The following is a 12,926-nucleotide window of genomic DNA, read 5'->3' on the forward strand; positions in this document are numbered from 1 at the left end:
TAATAATAATAATAATAATAATATAGAAAATAATATATAATAAAAATATTATATATATATAATGTCTCACAATACATTTCCGTGTACTGGTATTATTATTGGGAGATGTTCTATACTCGAGAATGTGTAGTGTGGGACATTGTGGGAGGAAATCTTGTGGGGAGCTGATTTAATCTCCTTTAATATATAGGTAAAAGTAAAACACCCACTAAAAAGACTTATCTAGAAAACTTGACAACCTATTTGTGCTGAAAAAGGTAAACAACTAGAATAACTTTCTCCTAGTACAACGCCTTTTCCTTCTTAAGCTAAACATACATTTGTCCATTTGCCACTCCCACACTACACATTAAAATGAGGCCACTCCCACAGTACACATCATCTCTATACCCCATATTTTATCAGAATTTTGCCTCTGTTGTAATTACTTAGATTTTTAATATTTTATTTCAAATTAGCCATGTAGAGGCCAGGTTTAATTTGAAGAAATATGCAGTAACCAAAGCAACCTGTTTAGCAGAAACACCTCCTATCATAAGAATATTATGCATGAAAATTGTTATGGGCCCGAGCATAGGATCGCGTCACGGGTCGCTCCCCCGCAGGAACCTCAGATCTTTCCTTTCCCTTGGCCTTGCGTACAGGCCCTATTTTGACTATCTTGCAGGTGATTTGTCCAAAAGATCACCTAACTCTCCTTTACTCTCTTTCTTGACTGAATATTCGATATCCTCATTCAATAATGGCGTCTCCTTAAATAGGAGATTACAAGAGGAAAGTTCCTTGTTGGATTCGGCTAGGTTAGTCCTAAACGGACTCAAACTCCTACTTCTAATTAGACTACTTACTTTTAATGGTACTACAATTCCTTTTAAGAATAGGGGACAAGATAAGGGAGAATGGGATAAGGGATAAGGCGCGTTCTCTTGATGTGTCCAGATAAGGGTGGGCCCACCCTATGAGCTATCGTATGGGTCCCGCTCTGCTGCTGCTGCCGGGTGCATGCGCGCGGCTCATGGTGCTGCCGCCCCGCGGCGTGTGCGCGCGGTGCCGTGCGTGCGTGCGGTGCCGCTGCTGCGCAGTGCGTGTGTGCGGCTCATGGTGCCGCTGCCGTGCGGTGCCGGTCGTGTGCGCGTTGTTGCCTCAATTGCTGTTGTGTGGTGCGGGTGCTCATAACATCACTCCCCTCCTGGACTACGAGCTTGTCCTCAAGCTCGAGGTCTGGATAGGCATTGTGGAGGTTGGTCCAGGGGATCCAGGTGGCCTCTGGTGGAGGTAGTCCCTCCCATTCTACTAAAACCTCGAAGGTGCCTTGATGGATGCGGAACCGGATGAGGGCGCGGGGCTGGAGGATAGGTTTGCCATTTTGCAAAGGGGGTAGGGGAGGCACATGGTCGGGAGGAGTGCCTACATAAAGCTTTAAGAGGGACACATGGAAGGTGTCGTGGATCCTGCTGTGCTCCGGGAGCTCGAGTTGATAAGCTACCTTTCCTATCTTCCTTAGAATCTTGAAGGGCCCGTAGAATTTAGGGGCCAACTTAGGGGGCCCCCGGCGCCTGAGAGACAACTGCCTGTATGGTTGGAGTTTTAGCCAAACGTACTGGCCTGGTTCGAAGGTGACTTCGCGGTGCCGCTGATCGTAAGCGTGTTTCATACGCGCCTGCGCCTGCTGTAAGCGCAAGGAGACATCCGCCAGGAGGGCATCGCGAGCTTGGAGGTTGCGGTCCACTTCTTCCAACCTTGTTGAGCCCGACTCGTAGGACAGAAGGCGTGGAGGGTCTCGACCGTACACAACTCTGAAGGGGGTCATTCCAAGGGAGGAGTGATAAGATGTATTGTAGCAGTATTCAGCCCATGGGAGGTACTCCACCCAGCGCCGTGGCTGATCACCCATGAAGCAGCGAAGGTACATCTCAATTGTCTGGTTCACCACCTCTGTTTGGTCGTCTGACTGTGGATGGTGGGCTGAGGAGAAGGCGAGGACCGTGCCCTGAAATCTAAAGAGTTCCTTCCAGAATGTGCTTGTGAAGATCGGGTCCCGGTCACTGACGATGGACTCGGGGAGTCCATGTAAGCGAAAAATGTGGGTGAAGAAGGTCTGGGCGATCGAGACTGCGGTATAGGGATGGGATAACAGGAGGAAGTGAGCATATTCGGAGAACCGGTCCACTACCATGAACATGACTGACTTCCCCCCGACTTTGGGCAGCCCTTCAATGAAATCCATGGCAATATCGGCCCAGATCTGCGTTGGGAGTGAGAGAGGTTGGAGCAGGTCTGCGGAGTGCAGATTTTCCCATTTTTGTTGTTGGCAAACTGCGCAGTTCTGGATAAAGTTCCGCACTGAGGCCCTCATAGCTTGCCAGTGGAAGTTAGCGTGGATACGATGCAGCGTTTTTTGGATACCCTCATGTGTCAAGTGGTGAATGCTGGCGATGATGGAGGGGATTAGGGGGCAATCGGCGGGTAGGTAGATCTTCTTTTTGTAGAGCACCAGTCCGTCGTGGAGAGACTAGTTCGGGTTAGCAGACCCGGACTGTATTTGTTGGACCAGGTCGTTCCATTCTGATGACTGTGGCAGTGTGTTCTGAATGTCTTCTAACAGGGTGGCTCGTGGTTGGGAGATCGCATGGAGGAGCATACTATCTTCTTCTCGTCGGGACAGGGCGTCTGCTGCACGATTCAGGGACCCTGCCTTGTAGTCCACCCAGAAATCGAACCCCATAAGCTTGCTGACCCAATGTTGCTGTGGGGAGGTGGTCAGTCGTTGTTTCAGCAAGTATTTGAGGCTGTAGTGGTCTGTTTTGACGACGAAGGGTCTGCCCCACAAGTATGGTCTCCAGTGTTGTACTGCCTTGGCTAGGCCAATGAGCTCGCATTCATAGGCGGGTAGTTTGAGATGGCAGTCAGCTAGCTTGCGGCTGAAGAAGGCTATCGAGTGCCCTTGTTGCTGAAGGATGGCCCCTATGCCTGTGCCGGAAGCATCACACTCGACTGTGAACTCAAGATCAAAGTTCGGTAGCTGGAGGACTGGTGTGGAAGAGAGGGCTTCCCTTAGGCTTACGAAGGCTGCATCGGCTATGCTATCCCAGTGAAAGGCATTTTTCTTGAGCAAGTTGGTAAGCGGTGCTGCTAACAGGCCGTAATTCTGTACGAACTTTTGGTAGTACCCTGTTAGCCCTAGGAACCCATTGAGGGCCTTGGCGGACTGTGGTCAGGGCCAGTCATTGATGGCCTGAATTTTGGAGCTGTCCACAGTTACACCTTGCCCGCTGATTACATGTCCAAGGTAAAGGACTTGGTGTTCCCCAAAGGAACACTTGGATCTTTTAAGGAAGAATCGGTGCTGCTTTAGGAGCTTGAGCACGACTCGCAGATGCTGAATGTGTTCCACCCACGTCTTGCTATAGACCAAGATGTCGTCGAAGAAGACCAGTACATATTTACGGAGGTGGGAGTGGAAGACTTCATTCATCAGGGCTTGGAATGTGGAAGGGGCGTTGTAGAGGCCGAATGGCATAACTAGGAACTCGAAATGGCCATGATGTGTCCTGAAGGCTGTCTTTTCTACATTTGCGGAAGACATCCTGACCTGGAAATAGCCTGACATGAGGTCTAATTTGGAGAAGAATTGTGCGCCATGGAGTTCATCCAATAATTCGTCTACGATGGGGATCGAGAATTTATCTTTTACGGTTCGGCTATTGAGTTCCCTATAGTCCACACAATATCTCCAAGTCCCGTCCCGTTTGGGTACCAACAGAACTGGGGAGGAAAAAGGGGAGTGGCTGGGCCGAATGATCCCCTGTTGTAGCATATCTGCGCATTGCTTCTCTAACTCATCTTTCTGTCGGTGGGGGTAGCGATAGGGCCGAACCACGACCGGGTCTGACCCTACTATTAGAGGGATCCGGTGGTCGTAGGCTCTAGGAGGTGGGAGGCCCTTGGGTTCTTGGAAAACGGCTGAGTAATCAGTGAGAAGCCTCTCCACATCAGTCGTGCGCGAATTCTCCCCCTGGAGCGCATGTAGTTGTGTCTTGGTCCTTGTCCAGGTTCCCTGCCAAGTAACCGGTTTTCCATCTAAGTGGAAGGTCATGGTTAGGGCAGTGAAGTCCCACAGGATTGGGCCTAGAGTGATCAGCCATTTGACACCTAGGACGATGTCAAATTCGTCCAAGGATAGTACAAATAGATATGCTCGGAAGGATTCTTTCCCAACCTGAATTCTGGTGTTCTTGCAGATGCCGGGGCTGTGAACTCTTTCCCCATTCGCCACGGCTACCTGTAGTTGTGGCTTGACTTCCATGGGCAACTCCAACTTGTGGGCCGCCTGATTGCTGATGAAATTGTGGGTGCTTCCGGAGTCTACCAGAATGCGCACGAGTTTCCCCGTCACTAGCGCCCTTAGTTGCATTGTCTGGGAGGTTCTGATCCCAGTGATTGCATGGAGTGAGATCTCGGGTTCAGTTGGTGATGGCTCTTCCTCATCCTCTTCAGTTTCGTCTACTAGAAGGCATAATAGTTTCTTGCATCTATGCCCTGCGGAGTATAAATCATCGCAATTGAAGCACTGCCCCTTCGCGCGCGCGTTCTGCCATCTTTGCTCGGGACAGACGCTGGTGGGGGGTGACACCCTGCTGCTCCCTGTCTGTGATACTGATCTAGAGGGATTGTCGGTGTGGGTCCTCTGCTCCCTGTTGGGTGCAGGAGTAGACACTCCCGCTGGCCTTGATGGTGCCCAAGTCGTGGCTGGCCGTCCAATGCTGAAGGGTCCATGAGTAAGCTGCATTTTCTGTTCAAAGGCGCGGGCGAGGTTCATTGCCGTAACCAGATTTGGGGGGTGCTGCATCTCTACGTCTATCCTTAGGGGTTCTATCTGCCTTGCTGTGAACATGTCCACTTGCTGATCTGGCCTAACTGTGGCCGCTCTGACAAGCAAGGTTTGGAACTGGCGTTGATATTCAGCCACGGTTCCCGTTTGCTTGAGGTTGATTAGCTCGCCCAGCGGGTTGCTCGTCATCGGGGGTCCAAACCTGAGGAGGCAAAAGGACCTGAACTGCTCCCAACTGAGCCCGGGTTCTTCTTGCTCCACGTGATAGAACCATAGTTGTGCCTCTTATGTAAGGTGGAAGGCTGCCAGGCTGACCTTGTCCCTGTCATCCATGCGCTAGTTGCGGAAGAACTGCTCGCAGCGGTACAACCAACCTAATAGGTCTCTGGTGCCATCATAAGATGGAAATTCAAGCCGGCTGTACTTGGGGACAACTGCAATTGTCGGTGCGGTGGCTTGATGTTCGGTGGCTGATTCTGTCCCGTCCGTACAGCGACTGCTAGTAGAGGTAATCCCTCTGAATTCTTTTCTTTGCTGGAGAGGAATGCTTCTAGCAGGTGACGCAGTTCCCGAACGTCATCTTTGACCTCTCGGACCTCCATACTGGTCTCTGCGAGCCTATGCTCCAGTTCATGGACTCTGAAAGACAGCGGCTCCTGTTCCCCCATGACAGTAGGCTCTGATACCAAGATGTTATGGGCCCGAGCGTAGGATCGCGTCACGGGTATCTCTCCCACAGGAACCTCAGATCTTTCCTTGCCCTTGGCCTTGCGTACAGGCCCTATTTTGACTATTTTGCGGGTGATTTGTCCAAGAGATCACCTAACTCTCCTTTACTCTCTTTCTTGACTGAATATTCGATATCCTCATTCAATAATGGCGTCTCCTTAAATAGGAGATTACAAGAGGAAGGTTCCTTGTTGGATTCGGCTAGGTTAGTCCTAAATGGACTCAAACTTCTACTTCTAATTAGACTACTTACTTTTAATGGTACTGCAATTCCTTCTAAGAATAGGGGACAAGATAAGGGAGAATGGGATAAGGGATAAGGCGCGTTCTCTTGACGTGTCCAGATAAGGGTGGGCCCACCCTATGAGCTGTCGTGTGGGTCCCGCTCTGTTGTTGCTGCCGGGTGCATGTGCGCGGCTCATGGTGCTGCCGCCCCGCAGCGTGCGCACGCGGTGCTGCTACGCCGTGCGTGCGTGCGGTGCCGCTGCCGTGTGGTGCCAGTCGTATGCGCACTGTTGACTCAACTGCTGCCGTGTGGTGCAGGTGCTCATAACAAAAATACAATGAATTGGCTAAAAATTGGAATTGTTCTCTCCTGCAACCTAACTGGAGAAGGTTTTGGTTAGTAGCATGCATACTATATGGCTTTTACCAACATTGAAAACATACAAAGTAAAGGTATGAAAATTGAAATCATTATAAAAGAATTAAGGCTATGTTTGGTTTGAAGGAAAATGTAGGAAAAAACAGGGAAACCAATACAAAGTTTATAAAGGTTTTCCTACATTTTTCTTCATTTCCTTACATTTTCCCTCAAACCAAACATAGCCTAAAGCATAGAGTGAAAATGTCGCAATTCCATATAAACATTTGAAAATTGAAATGATATGTTTGTAATAATAACTTGAATATATGTTAGAGAATAAAAAATTATTCAAGGACCTCACTTATCGGTATGAGTTTCTCTTGTGATTTCCCTTTTTTGTTTATAATTTTTTATTTTATCTTAAAAAAAAAGAAAAGAAAAGGGTTTTTAGGTTATATGGTCCCTTGAGATGGTATCGAAGTCTATTTAACCAAATAGTCTAATATTCGATCCCGTTGCCCCATTAAAGTAATTAAATAATAAGTATGAAAACGAAGTTGAAATGGGCCTATGCTAGTCTATGCTTATATATATGAATTGCGCAAGATATGGCCTTCTTAATTCCTCTTCTCCGGGGAGATATGGTCTATCGTTTCAGTTTGAGTAAAGACGTACAAGGAGTTAAAGTGGCCTAGTCCGCTCTTGTGTAAAAAGGCCCATATTTCTTCTTAAGAAATTATAAAGGAGAAGCACCAAAATCAGACTCCTGCTTTCGTGGTTAAAATTTGTTATCACCTTCCAATTGCATGGGGTTTCTAACTAACACCTCCCTTGAGCTTTGCACATTTACTGGTACCACCTTGCCTTTTACCAAATACCAGAACTACTGCTTATTCTGCATGCCTTCTCTCCAGCTTTCCTCCCTCAAATCAAGAGTCTATGGTGGAAAGAATTCAGGGTCCACTTGGTTCACATTTCACAGTTGAAATCAGAATCAAAAGTCGTTGGACTTGGAATCGGAGTGGTCTATTCCCATAATCTGTTTGGTTCAAACAAGAATCAAAATAGAAATTAAAATCAGTTGCAGTGGAATGAAAGTTCAGTCCCTCAAATGGGAGAATATTATTCTACTAGAAATGGGATATCTGAATGACTCATTTAGATTTCAATTTTAGACCCCTATTCCTACGAACCAAACAGACCTTCAAAATCAATCATCTGTCCCCCTCTAAGCAGTCCGGATCTAAGTAGGCACAAGCACATTGAATGAGCTGAGTATGAGTGTGGGAGAATCATAGACTGATCAATGTAACTAGGGGTGCTCACAGTTCAGGTAACCGAATCATGGGCCTTTTTTATGAATCGAACCGGTAGTACCAGTTTTTAGAAAACCGGTAACTAGAAATGAACCAAAACCAATCGATTAACCAGTTGATCGGTTCAGTTCGTCGGTTTTTTGGTTTTTGACTTTATAATATTATTATAAAAATATATAATAAATAATTATAAATATATATTTATATAATATGTATTTATTAAGTTATAATATATATAATATACATAAATATATAAAAAATATATAGAAAAACATGTATACCAACCAATTCGGTTAACCGCCGGTCTTCTAAATTGGTTAATCAAAACCAAACCGATATCTTTGATTTTTTAAAAACACTGAATTGAAACTGAACAGACTGGTTCAATTAAAGAACGCTTCGGTTCGGTTTTGATCGATTCGGGTTTTCGATATTTTTTTCTCACCTTGCCAATGTTGAGAACGATAAGCTCCACCAATCCTTTAGTGCTCATCAACACCCCGAGCGTCAACGACTCCCTCACTGGTATGCGATTCAACATTGCAACCAAAAACGTGCCCGCAATCTTCCCGGCGCAGGCTATGCTAATAACGAGCGCCAACAGACCCCACGACTCTCCGCCTCGTATTTTTGCGACGTCCGTCTTCAATACACTCGACGCAAAGCAGAGCGGCAGCAACAAACTCGACACGAAGTCTTCTATCCTATCTATCAATCTTCTTGCAAATTCTCCTTCCTTCGGTATCGTTAACCTGAAAACGAACGCACCGAATATCGCATGTATCCCGATGAAGTCTGTCATGAACCCCGACACCATTACCCCCGCCAAGGTTAAGCGAATGTATGCCTCGTCCACCGCTGCGTGATCCGGCGAGCACAGCCGCGCCACTCTGTGCATCACGGGCCGAACCACAACCATCATGAAGGCAACAAATGCAAGGCCAGAAACCAGAACCCATATGAACACTAAGGAACTCTTGTTCTCGCCAGCCGTGGTGCCATTACCGGCGACAGCAATGGCCAGAGCCAACAGCACCCACGCCGCAATATTATTAAAGGCAGCGGCTGCCATGGCTGTCTCGCCCACTTGGGTCGTCAGTAACTTAAGCTCGGCTAAGATGCGGGCGAGGACGGGGAAAGCCGTTACGGAAAGAGCTACTCCAGTGAAAAGGAGAAATTGGCCGTAGCCGACTTTGCTTTCACCGTCCACTGTTTTTCGAAGGACAAAAGCCAGCCCGGCACCGCAAAGGAAGGGAGGGAAAATCCAGTGGCAGCGATCGTGAGTGCTCTTCGCCCACTCCGGCGTATCGAGATTAAATCAAGTTTGAGGCCCACGAGAAATAAAAAGAATAAGAGCCCGATACTCGCCACTGATTCGAGTATCGGAGAGCTCCATGACGGGAAAAGTCGGTGCAAGTAGTATTTGTTTCGTCCAAGAGCCGATGGTTAGGGCTGTTCATAAGAAGGCCCAACCCGACCAACCCGGATCGACCCAATCCGAGTTGGCCGGGTTTTCATAAGCACCGGTCGGTTTCGGGTTGTACGAATTCATAAACTGATGGTTCGGGTCAGTTTCGGTTTTCTTGTGTAAAAATCGAAACCGAACCGACTTAGTTCCTACTTAACTAAGTTGCCTCTATCCTAATTCCTAATTACAACCTAACTTAGTCTTCTAGTTCCTATTTAACTAACTTGTCTCTATCCTAGTTTCTATAGTCTTTTACACCAATTAGGCAATTACAATTAGAATTATGTGTCATTTTCTTGAAATATACAAATTTCAGCCTTCTTTCTATAAAACAGTTTGACTTTCTATTTTCTTGATAATTTTTGTCTTCTATTCTAATTCTAACTTTTTAAATATATTTTCAGAAAATATCTTAAAAACTTCAATTTTCAGTTTTCAGTTTTCAGTTTTCATAATAGATATTTCCTTCTAGGCTTCTATGTCCTTTTTGTACAGGAGCAAAACCGAAACCAACCCGACTCAAACCGACCAGGTTGGTTTTGCTTAACACTGGGTCGGTTTCGGTTTCCATCTCAAGTAACTCGACCAGGTCGGGTTAGTTGGGAAAACCTCAGTAAATCGACCCAACCCGACCCGTGAACAGCCCTACCGATGGTCCCATAAGAATTCTGCCCTGTATAACAGATTGGATCGAGTAGGCACAAGAAAGTAAGCACCGCACTAGATAAATAAATATTTTGACAAATGTTAAAAGTGGGTATTAACTTTTTTCAAGGGTAGGCGGGGGAATTCTAAGGGACAGGTGCCGAAATAATTTTTAAGGGCCCGTTCGTTTTCTCTGAAGTCTGACAAGGTGTCAAAATAATTTCTAAGGTCCTGTTCGTTTGCTCTGAAGTCTGTCATTTGAAAGTGCAATAATTACATTAAGAGGTATATTAGTATTGGTGAAGTTTTCTTTCCTCTGAATGTAGGGAATATTGTTCTGAATTCTGAAGATTATCAAATATTCATTTTGACCCCATATATGAGACTTTTGTTTGTCTTTTTGGGGTATCATTGAAAAACAAAATATTGTATGATTGCACTTTAAGAGATAAGAGTTAAGAGGAAACGAACAGGCCCTAAGTCTTGTTTAAGTGCCTACGTCATCCGAACTGGTTGGAAATAGTGACTATCATATTTCAGGAAAAATGAAGGATGATTATCTATTCTTTTTAATTTGCTCAGTCAATCCATATATTTTGATAAAAAATTATATATTCTTTCCACTAAAATGAAAGCTCTGATTCCTACACTAAAATTGAATTGTCACTATGGAATTTCGCACAATAAAAAAAGAATGTGATTCTTATAAAAAGTCTTGGAATATTCTAAATTTGAGGTCTCCCGGTCCCAATACCACCCACAAATAGAGTCAATATATAATGTGGTAAAATATTGAAAAAAAAAAACATACTTCTCTTTTGGGGTGCAAATGGGGTGGATCCGATCCGATTCTATTTGGTCGAATTCTGATCACTCCTATCCAATCCAATATTATATATATCAGAAACATATGAATGTTTGAAACAAATTCTGTTTAGTTGAAAGCTTTAGATGTTCAATAGGTTGTGGAACCAATTATGAGGTTCTACACCAGTAATAAATTCATGGACCCCACTGCCCATATTTATAGCTGATAAGGGCAACTTTTGGGTCTTATTATCAATAAAAATATTTTTTTAACATAATTTATAGAATAGGGTAATTTTAAAAAAAAAAATATCATAAAAAGGTAGAAATAATGTTCATCTCCTTCCTCTTCCGGCAACTGAATCCACCTCCAGTTTCTATCTTTATCTTTCCTCTTCCCTCCACAAAGCAAAACAAATTTCGTAAATTCGAAGTATCGATCTTCTTTTAATAAAAAACAAAAAATTTGGAATGGGAAGCAAATCTCCATTAGCCATGGATTAGGCGTGAATCCTTTTCAAGTGATAGAAATGCGTGGAATTTGTCTTACAAGCTTCCCTAATTTCACTGATTAATTGGGTTGTGTTTGGTTATAAAAAACAAGAGAGAAAATGAAAGAATAAACACCATATTATTTATCATATTTTCTTTTTAATCTGTTTGTAGGCTGCATATATCACCTTGCTAGTAAGAAAGAAAAGTAAAAAATCGTTTCCTCACAAGGAGAAACATTAATAGAGCATATATGTTGGAATTTGATAATAATAGTTCTTGCCTTCTTAGTACAATGACAGAGAACTAGGGGTGAGCATTATTTGGCTAAAACAGAATAATCGAACTGAAAATTTCGGTTTCGGTTTTTTCGGTTCGATTTTTTACTTTTTGGTTAAATCAGTTCGATTTTTTTGGTTTTTGGAATTAGAATTTTGGTTAACCGAATTAATCAAACTTTTTATTATTATATATAATATATAATATGTGATATATAATATATATAATAAAGTATATATTATTAAAATTCAGTTTTAACCGAAAACTGAATTGAAAATTTTGGTTTCAGTTATTTTGATTTTTCTAAATTTCGATTTCAGTCTCAGTTTTTATTTTTTTAGTTCGATTTTTAAAATTTTGGTTTATTCGATTCGGTTTTTAATCGAATAAACCGAATCCTCACCCCTATAGGGAACTACTATGTAAGATGAAAACTAACAAGATGTTTTATTAAGCGGTAATAGGATGAATAGCCATTAGCTCTTTCAAATGTACATAGTTTTTCATACATTTCAATTATGTAGAGCCACCATGCGCCCCTGCAATAAACCATAGAGCATCTGGAAATTGGAATTTGGGAATCTAGAAACAGAGTAAAAGAGAAATGGCACTCAGTTGCTTTCATTCTTTTCATTCTTTCGTTTAGTTATATCATTTACTTCCTTCATCATGTGATGGATAGATTGGAATATTTAAAACCAGTTGTTTTCCTTGGGATCTATTAGATTTAGAAGAGCCACCCCCGGTTGCTTCTTTGTGATCTCAACGACAAGAGCTGAACGTCAGTGGTTGTAGCATGTTCAGTTGAATGAGAGAGAAGTGGGATACAACGCGGGAGAGAAGTGGGGTACAGCAAGAGATAGACTTTGGACTGCATGCCTCCTACAGTTTCCATCTTGTCCGATGTAAACTTTCTTTAAGTTATGGCAAAAGATTGGGTAACTTCCATCTGGTTCCTTCATTAGTTGTTGAACTTTATATCTCTGCAAAGGAAGGAAGAAAAATGGTATATTCAAATGTAAGACCACATTTGTTGTCAATCCTATTTCCTGGTTATTACAGAGAAGCTTTGAACATCTACGATGAACCAAGAATATATCAGAAGAAATAAACTTGTCTCTCTAAAATTCTATAACAAATAAGAATGCAATAGCCTATCATGACCCATGAAATAGATCAGAAATTGTTTAATTTCATTAACCAAACACATACATTTAGGATAAGGATTTGCTGAGCTATAAAACATTAGAACTCTCAAGTTTCACGACAGATAAAAGATCTTTTGATTAAACTTAACTGTCCAATTGAGTCTTGTGCTTTTCAGCAGTCAGTGTCTTAATGGTAAATGTAAAAGTTAAATTCATCATATGGAGGAATCGCCAAATTAAAATTGTTGTGTTCACTTCAATAAAATATGTTTATCACATAGTCAATGACCCAGATCACTAAGCATGTGCACCAAGTTTAGAGTGAACGATACAGGAAATTGGGTCAATTGACTAGGGTGATCATTCTTATCCCAGCCCAGTCCAAGTGTGTGTGTGAATTCATGTATGCATGTATTATATTATATATAACATATAATTTATATGCAAGTTTGTAGGCCCAGACCAGCCCATAACCATCACTCAAAATTGCCTCTAAACGAAATGTCAAAGTGTGCCCTCAGTCTTGCTACAATAGATTTTACCTCTTTAGAGATGTTAGGACTCTCTAAATCAACAAATGTAGTTGATCTCTCTCTAAATCAACAAATATACTGCTTTTTCTCTC

The 12,926-nt window shown here is 43.3% G+C and overlaps 1 pseudogene; it reads right to left on the reverse strand.

Annotated features, from left to right (window-relative positions):
* Positions 1 to 5,621: 5,621 nt before the first annotated feature.
* LOC148802140 (cation/H(+) antiporter 20 pseudogene) lies at positions 5,622 to 8,908 on the reverse strand (annotated as a pseudogene).
* Between the last annotated feature and the right edge of the window lie 4,018 nt (positions 8,909 to 12,926).

This window comes from Nelumbo nucifera, chromosome 2 (genome assembly GCF_055504915.1).
Source record: "Nelumbo nucifera cultivar China Antique chromosome 2, China Antique-T2T, whole genome shotgun sequence".
Classification (NCBI taxonomy): Eukaryota; Viridiplantae; Streptophyta; class Magnoliopsida; order Proteales; family Nelumbonaceae; genus Nelumbo; species Nelumbo nucifera.